This window comes from Oncorhynchus nerka, linkage group LG3 (genome assembly GCF_034236695.1).
Source record: "Oncorhynchus nerka isolate Pitt River linkage group LG3, Oner_Uvic_2.0, whole genome shotgun sequence".
Taxonomy (NCBI): Eukaryota; Metazoa; Chordata; class Actinopteri; order Salmoniformes; family Salmonidae; genus Oncorhynchus; species Oncorhynchus nerka.
The window spans coordinates 78,869,417-78,883,164 of NC_088398.1; positions in this window are offsets into that span (position 1 = coordinate 78,869,417).

Below are 13,748 nucleotides of genomic sequence, written 5' to 3' on the forward strand. Positions count from 1 at the left end.
ATCCTGTTAAAAGATCAGCCACATCCTGCTAAAAGAGCAGCCACATCCTGCTAAAAGAGCAACCACATCCTGCTAAAAGAGCAGCCACATCCTGCTAAAAGAGTAGCCACATCCTGTTAAAAGAGCAGCCACATCCTGTTAAAAGAGCAGCCACATCCTGCTAAAAGAGCAGCCACATCCTGCTAAAAGAGCAACCACATCCTGTTAAAAGAGCAACCACATCCTGTTAAAAGAGCAGCCACATCCTGCTAAAAGAGCAACCACATCCTGCTAAATGAGCAGCCACATCCTGCTAAAAGATCTAAAAGACATCTATAATATCTGGTGTGTTCAGAAGGCTGACATGTTCAGAACATTACAGATAGAATTGTGATATACAGAACTGGCACAATTACTCTCTATGTCAAGAAATCTAGACTACAGTCGTGGCCAAATGTTTTGAGAATGACACAAATATTAATTTTCACAAATTCTGCTGCTTCAGTTTGCATGATGTCAATTTGAACATACTCCAGAATATTATGGAGTGATCAGATGAATTGCAATTAATTGCAAAGTCCCTCTTTGCCATGCAGATGTACTGAATCCCCAGAAACATTTCCACTGCATTTCAGCCCTGCCACAAAAGGACCAGCTGACATCATGTCAGTGATACTCTCGTTAACACAGGTGTGAGTGTTGACGAGGACAAGGCTGGAGATCACTCTGTCATGCTGACTGAGTTTGAATAACAGACTGGAAGCTTCAAAAGGAAGGTGGTGCTTGGAGTCATTGTTCTTCCTCTGTCAACCATGGTTACCTGCAAGGAAACACGTGCCGTCATCATTGCTTTGCACAAAAAGGGCTTCACAGGCAAGGATATTGCTGCCAGTAAGATTGCACCGAAATCAACCATTTATCGGATCATCAAGAACTTCAAGGAGAGCGGTTAAGTTGTTCAATTGTTGTGAAGAAGGGCGCCCAAGATAGTCCAGCAAGCACCAGGACAGTCTCCTAAAGTTGGTTCAGCTGCGGGATCGGGGCACCACCAGTACAGAGCTTGCTCAGGAATGGCAGCAGCCAGGTGTGAGTGCATCTTCACGCACAGTGAGGCAAAGACTTTTGGAGGATGGCCTGGTGTCAAGAAGGACAGCAAAGAAGCCACTTCTCTCCAGGAAAAATATCGGGGACAGACTGATATTCTGCAAAAGGTACAGGGATTGGACTGCTGAGGACTGGGGTAAATTAATTTTCTCTGATGAATCCCCTTTCCGATTGTTTGGGGAATCCGGAAAAAAGGAGAAGACAAGGTGAGCGCTACCATCTGTCCTGTGTCATACCAACAGTAAAGCATCCTCAGACCATTCATGTGTGAGGTTGCTTCTCAGCCAAGGGAGTGGACTCACTCACAAGTTTGCCTAAGAATACAGCCATGAATAAACATTTAAGTCATTTAGCAGACGCTCTTATCCAGAGCGACTTACAAATTGGTGCATTCACCTTATGACATCCAGTGGAACAGTAGTGCATCTAAATCTTTTAAGGGGGGGGGGGGTGAGAGGGATTACTTTATCCTATCCTAGGTATTCCTTAAAGAGGTGGGGTTTCAGGTGTCTCCGGAAGGTGGTGATTGACTCCGCTGTCCTGGCGTCGTGAGGGAGTTTGTTCCACCATTGGGGGGCCAGAGCAGCGAACAGTTTTGACTGGGCTGAGCGGGAACTGTACTTCCTCAGTGGTAGGGAGGCGAGCAGGCCAGAGGTGGATGAACGCAGTGCCCTTGTTTGGGTGTAGGGCCTGATCAGAGCCTGGAGGTACTGAGGTGCCGTTCCCCTCACAGCTCCGTAGGCAAGCACCATGGTCTTGTAGCAGATGCGAGCTTCAACTGGAAGCCAGTGGAGAGAGCGGAGGAGCGAGGTGACGTGAGAGAACTTGGGAAGGTTGAACACCAGACGGGCTGCGGCGTTCTGGATGAGTTGTAGGGGTTTAATGGCACAGGCAGGGAGCCCAGCCAACAGCGAGTTGCAGTAATCCAGACGGGAGATGACAAGTGCCTGGATTAGGACCTGCGCCGCTTCCTGTGTGAGGCAGGGTCGTACTCTGCGGATGTTGTAGAGCATGAACCTACAGGAACGCCTTGATGTTAGTTGAGAACGACAGGGTGTTGTCCAGGATCACGCCAAGGTTCTTAGCGCTCTGGGAGGAGGACACAATGGAGTTGTCAACCGTGATGGCGAGATCATGGAACGGGCAGTCCTTCCCCGGGAGGAAGAGCAGCTCCGTCTTGCCGAGGTTCAGCTTGAGGTGATGATCCGTCATCCACACTGATATGTCTGGCAGACATGCAGAGATGCGATTCGCCACCTGGTCATCAGAAGGGGGAAAGGAGAAGATTAATTGTGTGTCGTCTGCATAGCAATGATAGGAGAGACCATGTGAGGTTATGACAGAGCCAAGTGACTTGGTGTATAGCGAGAATAGGAGAGGGCCTAGAACAGAGCCCTGGGGGACACCAGTGGTGAGAGCGCGTGGTGTGGAGACGGATTCTCGCCACGCCACCTGGTAGGAGCGACCTGTCAGGTAGGACGCAATCCAAGCGTGGGCCGCGCCGGAGATGCCCAACTCGGAGAGGGTGGAGAGGAGGATCTGATGGTTCACAGTATCGAAGGCAGCCGATAGGTCTAGAAGGATGAGAGCAGAGGAGAGAGAGTTAGCTTTAGCAGTGCGGAGCGCCTCCGTGATACAGAGAAGAGCAGTCTCAGTTGAATGACTAGTCTTGAAACCTGACTGATATGGATCAAGAAGGTCATTCTGAGAGAGATAGCGGGAGAGCTGGCCAAGGACGGCACGTTCAAGAGTTTTGGAGAGAAAAGAAAGAAGGGATACTGGTCTGTAGTTGTTGACATCGGAGGGATCGAGTGTAGGTTTTTTCAGAAGGGGTGCAACTCTCGCTCTCTTGAAGACGGAAGGGACGTAGCCAGCGGTCAGGGATGAGTTGATGAGCGAGGTGAGGTAAGGGAGAAGGTCTCCGGAAATGGTCTGAGAAGAGAGGAGGGGATAGGGTCAAGCGGGCAGGTTGTTGGGCGGCCGGCCGTCACAAGACGCGAGGTTTCATCTGGAGAGAGAGGGGAGAAAGAGGTCAGAGCACAGGGTATGGCAGTGTGAGCAGAACCAGCGGTGTCGTTTGACTTCGCAAACGAGGATCGGATGTCGTCGACCTTCTTTTCAAAATGGTTGACGAAGTCATCTGCAGAGAGGGAGGAGGGGGGGGGGGAGGAGGATTCAGGAGGGAGGAGAAGGTGGCAAAGAGCTTCCTAGGGTTAGAGGCAGATGCTTGGAATTTAGAGTGGTAGAAAGTGGCTTTAGCAGCAGAGAGAGAAGAGGAAAATGTAGAGAGGAGGGAGTGAAAGGATGCCAGGTCCGCAGGGAGGCGAGTTTTCCTCCATTTCCGCTCGGCTGCCCGGAGCCCTGTTCTGTGAGCTCGCAATGAGTCGTCGAGCCACGGAGCGGGAGGGGAGGACCGAGCCGGCCTGGAGGATAGGGGACATAGAGAGTCAAAGGATGCAGAAAGGGAGGAGAGGAGGGTTGATGAGGCAGAATCAGGAGATAGGTTGGAGAAGGTTTGAGCAGAGGGAAGAGATGATAGGATGGAAGAGGAGAGAGTAGCGGGGGAGAGAGAGCGAAGGTTGGGATGGCGCGATACCATCCGAGTAGGGGCAGTGTGGGAAGTGTTGGATGAGAGCGAGAGGGAAAAGGATACAAGGTAGTGGTCGGAGACTTGGAGGGGAGTTGCAATGAGGTTAGTGGAAGAACAGCATCTAGTAAAGATGAGGTCGAGCGTATTTCCTGCCTTGTGAGTAGGGGGGAAGGTGAGAGGGTGAGGTCAAAAGAGGAGAGGAGTGGAAAGAAGGAGGCAGAGAGGAATGAGTCAAAGGTAGACGTGGGGAGGTTAAAATCGCCCAGAACTGTGAGAGGTGAGCCGTCCTCAGGAAAGGAGCTTATCAAGGCATCAAGCTCATTGATGAACTCTCCGAGGGAACCTGGAGGGCGATAAATGATAAGGATGTTAAGCTTGAAAGGGCTGGTAACTGTGACAGCATGGAATTCAAAGGAGGCGATAGACAGATGGGTAAGGGGAGAAAGAGAGAATGACCACTTGGGAGAGATGAGGATCCCGGTGCCACCACCCCGCTGACCAGAAGCTCTCGGGGTGTGCGAGAACACGTGGGCAGACGAAGAGAGAGCAGTAGGAGTAGCAGTGTTGTCTGTGGTGATCCATGTTTCCGTCAGTGCCAAGAAGTCGAGGGACTGGAGGGAGGCATAGGCTGAGATGAACTCTGCCTTGTTGGCCGCAGATCGGCAGTTCCAGAGGCTACCGGAGACCTGGAACTCCACGTGGGTCGTGCGCGCTGGGACCACCAGATTAGGGTGGCCGTGGCCACGCGGTATGGAGCGTTTGTATGGTCTGTGCAGAGAGGAGAGAACAGGGATAGACAGACACATAGTTGACAGGCTACACAAGAGGCTATGCTAATGCAAAGGAGATTGGAATGACAAGTGGACTACACGTCTCGAGTGTTCAGAAAGTTAAGCTTACGTAGCAAGAATCTTATTGACTAAAATTATTAAAATGATACAGTACTGCTGAAGTAGGCTAGCTGGCAGAGGCTGCGTTGTTGACTATGTAGGCTAGCTGGCAGTGGCTGCGTTGTTGACACTACACTAATCAAGTCGTTCCGTTGAGTGTAATAGTTTCTACTGTGCTGCTATTCGGGGCTAGCTGGCTAGCTAGCAGTGTTGATTACGTTACGTTGCGTTAAAAGAACGACAATAGCTGGCTAGCTAACCTAGGAAATCGCTCTAGACTACACAATTATCTTTGATATAAAGAATGGTACCAACACATCCTTCGAGAGAAACTTCTCCCAACCATCCAGAAACAGTTTGGTGACGAACAATGCCTTTTCCAGCATGAGGGAGCACCTTTCTATAAGACAAAAGTGATAACCAAGTGGCTCGGGGAACAAAACATCAATATTTTGGGTCTATGGCCAGGAAACTCCCCAGACATTATTTCCATTTAGAACTTGTGGTCAATCCTCAAGAGGCGGATGGACAAACAGAAACCCAAAAATTCGGACAAACTCTAAGCATTAATTATGCAAGAATGGGCTGCCATCAGTCAGGATGTGGCCCAGAAGTTAATTGAGAGCATGCCAGGGCGGATTGCAGAGGCCTTGAAAAAGAAGGGTCAACACTGCAAATATTGACTCTTTGCATCAACTTCATGTAATTGTCAATAAAAGCCTTTGACACTTATGAAATGCTTATAATTATACTTCAGTATTCCATAGAATTGCAATCTGACAAAAATATCTAAAGACACTGAAGCAGAAAACTTTGTGAAAACTAATATTTGTGTCATTCTCAAAACCTTTGGCCACGACTGTACACAAAAGTTTGTTCTACACAATGCATGTTGTTTTGGTTTGGGCTTAGATGCCTTTAACCTCTCTTGGGTAGGGGGCAGTATTTTGACATCCGGATGAAAAGCATGCAACCAAAAAAAAGGAAACTGCATGTTACTCAGGCCCAGAAGCTAGGATATGCATATAATTGGTATATTTGGTTAGAAACCACTCTACAATTTCCAAAACTGTTAAAATAATGTCTGTGGGTATAACAGAACTGATATGGCAGGCGAAAACCTGAGAAAAATCCATCCAGGAAGTCCCATTATTTTTAATAGGGTTTTTCCATTGAAAGCCCATCCACCATATAAAGGGATATGACCCAGATTACATTCCCCATGGCTTCCACTAGATGTCAACAGTCTTTAGACATTGTTTCAGGCTTTTATTCTGAAAAATGAGGGAGAATGACCACTTTGAGTGAGTGGAGGGTGGAAAGTCCCAGAGCAGGTTGAAGCGCACGACCGAGAGCGCGCCGTTCGTTATTTTTTCTTTCTAATGAAAACGGTATTGTCCGGTTGAAATATTATTGATTATTTAGAGTAAATACTGAGGACTGATTATAAACATTATAAACATTGATTGGCATGTTTCTATGAACTTTACTAGTGCTATTTAGATTTTTCGTCTGCCTGTTGTGACAGCCTTTTGAGCCAATGGATTACTGAACAAAACGCGTCAACAAAATGGACATACAGAGGGACTTTATCGAACAGAAGAATATTTATTGTGTTTTATTTTGCCTTTATTTAACTAGGCAAGTCAGTTAAGAACAAATTCTTATTTTCAATGACGGCCTAGGAACAGTGGGTTAACTGCCTTGTTCAGGGGCAGAACGACAGATTTGTACCTTGTCAGGTCGGGGATTTGAACTTGCATAATCAATGCTTAGAGTTTGTCAGAATTTTTGGGTTTCTAGTCCAACTCTCTAACCACTAGGCTACCCTGCCGCCCCAACTTTTATTGTGTAACATGGAGTCTTGTGAGTGCAACCATACAAAGATAATCAAAGGTAAGTGATTCATTTTATGACTATTTCTGACTTTTGTAGCTACTATCTTGTCTCATCGCTACAACTCCCGTACGGGCACGGGAGAGACGAAGGTTGAAAGTCATGCGTCCTCCAATGCACAACCCAACCAAGCCGCACTGCTTCTTAACACAGCGTGCATCCAACCCGGAAGCCATCCGCACCAACGTGTCGGAGGAAACACCGTGCACCTGGTAACCTTGGTTAGCGCGCACTGCGCCCGGCCACAGGAGTCGCTGGTGCGCGATGAGACAAGGACAACCCTACCGACCAAGCCCTCCCTAAACCGGACGACGCTAGGCCAATTGTGCGTCGCCCCACAGACCTCCCAGTCGCGGCCGGTTACGACAGAGCCTGGGCGCTGGGACTCTGATGGCACAGCTGGCGCTGCAGTACGGCGCCCTTAACCACTGCGCCACCCAGGAGGCCCTACCCATCTTATCTTAACTCCACTACCTATCTTATCTTAACTCCACTACCTATCTTAACTCAACTAACTATCTTATCTTAACTCCGCTACCTATCTTATCTTAACTCCGCTACCGATCTTAACTCTGCTACTTATCTTAACTCCGCTACCTATCTTAACTCCACTACCTATCTTAACTCAACTACCTATCTTATCTTAACTCCGCTACCTATCTTAACTCCGATACTTATCTTAACTCCGCTACCTATCTTAACTCCGCTATCTATCTTAACTCCGATACTTATCTTAACTCCGCTACCTATCTTATCTCCGCTACCTTTCTTATCTTAACTCCGCTACCTTTCTTATCTTAACTCTGCTACTTATCTTATCTTAACTCCGCTACCTATCTTAACTCCGCTACCTATCTTAACTCCGCTACTTATCTTAACTCCGCTACCTAGCTTAACTCCACTACCGATCTTAACTCCGCTACCTATCTATTCTTAACTCTGCTACCTATCCTATCTTAACTCCGCTACCTATCTTAACTCCGCTACCTAGCTTAACTCCTTTACCGAGCCTAATAAGTAACACAATCTTTCATAGTGACATTTTCACAGACACTTACCCAATATATCTGGCTCTGAATATGGATTTAAATCTCCTCCCAGGGATTTGCAATATGGTCCATTTGTATCCACTCATATAGGCTACATAAATATGCATCAGAGAGTAGGAAGAGAGAGACACATTACCACGATCATAACTCCCAACCACAGCAGCTAATGAACTAAAGCCTGTTATATATTATGGTAATGTATGCAGCTGGCAGTGGGATGTGCTTGTATGGTAGGAGAGGAGCCATGAATGAGGGATGGTGATGAATACAGCAGACAGGCAGGCAGACAAACAGACAGACAGACAGACAGACAGACAGACAGACAGACAGACAGACAGACAGACAGACAGACAGACAGGCAGACAGGCAGGCAGGCAGGCAGACAGACAGACAGACAGACAGACAGACAGACAGACAGACAGACAGACAGACAGACAGGCAGGCAGGCAAACAGGCAGACAGACAGGCAGACAAACAGGCAGACAGACAGGCAGGCAGGCAGACAGACAGACAGACAGACAGACAGACAGACAGACAGACAGACAGACAGACAGACAGACAGGCAGGCAGGCAGGCAGGCAGGCAGGCAGGCAGACAAACAGGCAGACAGACAGGCAGGCAGGCAGACAGACAGACAGACAGACAGACAGACAGACAGACAGACACCAGAGTGGTGGTGGATCCCCTTAATAAAGATTCACTTATTGATGAAAGAGAAACCAAATCATCACTCTCTCTCTACACCTCTCTCTGCTGCCTCTCTCCCCCTCTTACATACCCAGGGTGGTGGAGGAGACCCATGGGGTAGGGTGTGTGTGACTATTGATGCAGGGAGTCTCAGGAATGATATGCCCAGTAGGAGGTATTAGAGACAGAGAGTGAGTGAGTGCAGCGAAAGAAGAAGAGAGTAGAGGAGAGGGGTAGAGAACAATGCCGTCCTGTGCTGGCAGACTGGGCTGGAAGCAAAGATAGCATCGCCGCCCCAGTCAATGACCCAGCCGGTCTCCTGCTCCTCCCAGAAGCACATTCAACACAGAGAGAGAGCGAGAGAGAAAGCGAGAAAGCGAGAGAGAAAGATGTATTCGGAAATGGTGTGAGACAGCGAGAAAGGGGAGAGACAGTTGGGGAGAGACAGTTGGGGAAAGACAGACAGAGACAGAAGTACAACATTGTGAGCTGAGGCAGCAAAAACACTGCATTCCATCATGAATGAACGCTCCCTTCCGAGCTCTTCAAAACCAAAGACCCTCTAGTCTACAAGATACTCCACTGCCACTTCATTTTCCACAGTCTGCTCTCACTGTGTCCTTCAAATCAGAGCGTCACAATTATTTCTCAATTTTAGTATCTCTGCTCTTTCACATACAGCTCAAAACAACCCTTACCAAGCCAGGACACGTTTCAGTGAAGATATGTAATGAAGGGGTGTTTTCAATCCGTATCGCAGAAGTATCGCGGAAGATCAGCCTTATAATGTAAAGGCCCAGTGCAGTCAAAATCGGCACATTCCATGTGTTTTATATACAGTATATATGTCCATACTATGAGGTTGGAATAATATGGGGAAATTGTATTAAAGCTGTATAAGAGTTCTTTGAAAACATCAACCTGAAATTTCTGCCTGTTTTGGCGGTATGAAGTATTAGCCTGCTTGGCGAAATCACCAGCAAGTAAATTAGTTAATCGACCAATAATAAAGGGAGTTTTAAACCTCTCTGCCAATAACAGCTAGTTTTCAGGTTACATATCCCTCCCATTTGGCTAGTTCAATTAGGCCCCTCACTCAGACCACTCCCAGACAGTTCTAGCTAAATTTCTGTTTGAGAAATTGCTCTTTGTAATTTTTGGTAAATTTTTGATATTTGTAATTGAAAAGAATCACACTCTCACTCACTTAACTGCATCGCGCCGGCTGGCGCATTGGGCACCAACAAAGGTTCTCTATATCTGTCTGTCTCTGGTCATCTTCTCCACCGTGCCCCTCCTCTGCGGATGTTGTTGTAGCTCTGTCTCTATTGTTCTCCATCATGTTGTCTTTGGGCCTCCCCCTCTTACGTATGCCCTCTGGAGTCCAATGGACTTGGGATGGAGTCTGAGCTCTTTCTCAGTCTGATCCAGCTCCGGCGACGTCTCTCCAGTATGGCATCCATGGCTTCTTTATTCGTTTGAGGAGGTTGGTGTTTTGATATTGTGTTCGTCCAGAAGATGTGCATGATTTTCTGGAGACAAGTTTTGTGGAAGGTATTACATTTACATTTAAGTCATTTAGCAGACGCTATTTGTAGCTTGTATTTCCTCATTTAATTTGTAAACCGTGCCAGCTTCCTAGAATGTTGAGAGTTAGAATGTTGGAACATTCCATAAGCCAACTTGCATTTGGTTTTTGGTGTTCAATTCTCCCATCTTCACATAACCTGTTTCCCATAGGCTTTCACTGATGGCGATCATGCACATGAGGGATTCTGGGAGATATTTTGGCATCCAGTTGTAGAAGTGTAATTTGTTGCTGTTTCTGTAGCACAAGAGTTTTACAGGATGGGGGATGATAGCACCATGACTAACTGTCTACCATTTCTGGTTTCGAGAGATTTTGGAGATGATTTGTTAGTCCTCTCCCCTAGCCTTTTGTCTTTCTGATGATGGATTACTATCTCAAACCACGTGAGACCAGACAGGCTTCGGGTCGTGTACAAGTTGCCCCGGTACATCAAGCCCAACCAACTCCTGCTGCTCTTCAGTGAAAGCTATACCCGAAAGCCAACAGAATATGTTGATTTTTGGTTTTAGCAGTTCATATCAGCAGCACGAGACAGAAAAACGATCACAGTAAGGGAACTTAATTGTTACCCAGATATGATTTGATATTGAGATTTAAAAAACGGTTACGTTGGACCTTTTAAGGGCAATGTTTCCAAGTTCGTGGAGACTGCGTTCAAAGGCAACACTGCAAAGGTCGGCTCCATCAGTGTTGTTCTTCTCCATCAGTGTTGTTCTGCTCCATCAGTGTTGTTCTGCTCCATCAGTGTTGTTCTGCTCAATCAGTGTTGTTCTGCTCAATCAGTGTTGTTCTGCTCCATCAGTGTTGTTCTGCTCCATCAGTGTTGTTCTGCTCCATCAGTGTTGTTCTGCTCCATCAGTGTTGTTCTGCTCCATCAGTGTTGTTCTGCTCCATCAATACAACAGATTTAATTGAGCCCTAACTCTTTTGACACAATGGCTGCATTTACACAAACAGGTACATTCTGATATTTTTCACACTAATTAGACTTTTGACCAATCACATCAGATCTTTTCACAGCAGATCTTTTTTTTTTTTTTTTTACATTTTCATTTAATTTTTGTATTTATTTTTTAGAGCTGATCAGATGGTCAATAGAACAATTAGTGAAAAAAATATCAGAATTATCCTTCCTGTGGAACTATAGCCCAGGTTCCGTCCTGTGTAAATGTAGCCCAGGTTGCCCAGATGTGCTACTAATGTTTCAACCTCTCGCAATGTGAACATGTGACACACAGGGACAATAGGAGCAGGAATAAGCTCTGTAATTACATTTAAGATGAAGAGAGCTCTCTCTTTCTGGCTCTCACACACACTCACACACACAGACACCCTAGGTTAGCATGAGGGACGTTCCAGACTCTTGAGGTAAATGCCTGCTAATCTTAACCCCACCCTGATCTCTGCCTCACTAAGAGGTAATTACACTGATGTCTTAGTGTGTGTGTGTGTGTGTGTGTGTGTGTGTGTGTGTGTGTGTGTGTGTGTGTGTGTGTGTGTGTGTGCGTGCGTGTGCGTGTGCGTGTGAGAGAGAGAGAGAGAGAGAGAATGAGAGAATGAAATAACGAAAGAGAAAAGTTGGTAGAGCGTGACGGTTGCCACGGCAGGATATGGGATTTGATTCTCACAATGGACCACTACCTTAAGTCGCTCTGGATAAGACTGTCTGCTAAATGACTAGAATGTAAATAGGCTATTATCTAGTGTGGGCTTGTCCATAGATGAACATGTCAGTGTATGTCATTTTAAAAATGTATTTAGGCAAGTCAGTTAAGAACAAATTCTTATTTACACTGGCCAAACCCTGATGATGTGCACCGTCCTATGTGACTCCCAATCATGGCCTGTTGTGATACAGCCTGGATTTGAACCAGGGTGTCTGTAGTGACGCCAGTAGCACTGAGATGCAGTGCTGTCGACCGCTGCGCAGCTCGAGAGTTTGTTCTTATGGTATTAATGTCCTTTGATGAGGATGATAATATGTGTGAGTATTTTATTTAGGGTAGCTTTAATATTGCAGATAAATTGTGGCTTCTATCAATGCAATGGTCTGCATTATTTCCAATCCCCGATATTTTTTTTGTATATATACAGTACCAGTCAAAAGCTTGGACCCATCTGCTCAATCAAGGGTTTTTCTTTATTTTGACTATTTTCTACATTGTAGAATAATAGTAAAGACATCAAAACAATGAAATAACACATATGGAATCATGTAGTAACCACAAAAGTGTTAAACACATAAAAATATATTTTATATTTGAGATTCTTCAAAGTAGCCACCTTTTCCCTTGATGACAGCTTTTCAGTCTTGATGTGTCCAAACTTTTGACTGGTACTGTTTAAACACATAATATACACTAATATACACTACCTTTAAAAAGTTTGGGGTCACTTAGAAATGTCTGTGTTTTTGAAAGAAAAGCATATTTTTTTATCCATTAAAATAACATAAAATTGACCAGAAATGCAGTGTAGACATTGTTAATGTTGTAAATGACTAATGCAGCTGGAAACTGCTGATTTTTTAAATGGAATACCTACATAGGCGTACAGAGGCCCATTATCAGCAACCATCACTCCTGTGTTCCAATGGCACGTTGTTTTAGCTAATCCAAGTTTATCATTTTAAAAGGCTAATTGATCATTACAAAACCCTTTTGGAATTATGTTAGCACAGCTGAAATCTGTTGTTCTGATTGAAGAAGCAATAAAACTGGCCTTCTTTAGGCTAGTTGAGTATCTGGAGCATCAGCATTGGTGGGTTCAATTACAGGCTCAAAATGGCCAGAAACAAAGACCTTTCTTCTGAAACTCGTCAGTCTATTCTTGTTCCGAGAAATGAAGGCTATTCCATGCAAGAAATTGCCAAGAAACTGAAGATCTCGTACAACGCTGTGTAGTACTCCCTTCACAGAACAGTGCAAACTGTCTCTAACCAGAATAGAAAGAGGAGTGGGAGGCTCCGGTGCACAACTGAGCAAGAGGACAAGTACATTAGACTGTATAGTTTGAGAAACTGGCAGTCCTCAACTGGCAGCTTCATTAAATAGTACCCGCAAAACACCAGTCTCAACGTCAACAGTGAAGAGGCAACTACGGGATGCTGGCCATCTAGGCAGAGTTCCTTTGTCCAGTATATGTGTTCTTTTGCCCATCTTAATATTTTCTTTTTATTGGCCAGTCTGAGATGTGGATTTTCATTATATATACACACCTGTATATGCAAGGTCCCACAGTTGAAGGTTGAAGGAAGGTTGATGAGGTTGAAGGAAGCCATGAGGTTGTCCGTAGAGTTCCGAGACAGGATTGTGTCGAGGCACAAAAATGTTTGCGGCATTGAAGATCCCCAAGAACACAGTGGCCACCATCATTCTTAAATGGAAGAAGTTTTGAACCACGAAGACTCTTCCTTTTGCTGGTCTCCTGAGCAATCAGGGGAGAAGGACCTTGGTCAGCAAGGTAACCATGAAGCAGATGGTCACTCTGACAGAGCTCTAGAGTTCCTCTGTGGAGAGGGGAGAACCTTCCAGAAGAACAACGATCTCTGCAGCACTCCGCCAATCAGGCCTTTGTGGTAGAGTGGCCAGATGGAAGCCACTCCTCAGTACAAGGCACATGACAGCCCGCTTGGAGTTTGCCAAAAGGCACCCAAAGGACTCTCAGACCACGAGAAACAAGATTCTCTGTTCTGATGAAACCAAGATTGAACTCTTTGGCCTGAATGCCAAGCGTCACGTCTGGGGGAAACCTGACACCATCCCTACTGTGAAGCATGGTGGTGGCAGCATCATGCTGTGGGGATGTTTTTCAGTGGCAGGGACTGGGAGACTAGTCAGGAGTAAAGACAGATCCTTGATGAAAATTAGCTCCAGAGCACTCAGGACCTCAGACTGGGGTGAAGGTTCACCTTTCAATAGGACAACGAACCTAAGCACACAGCCAAGACAACACAGGAGTGG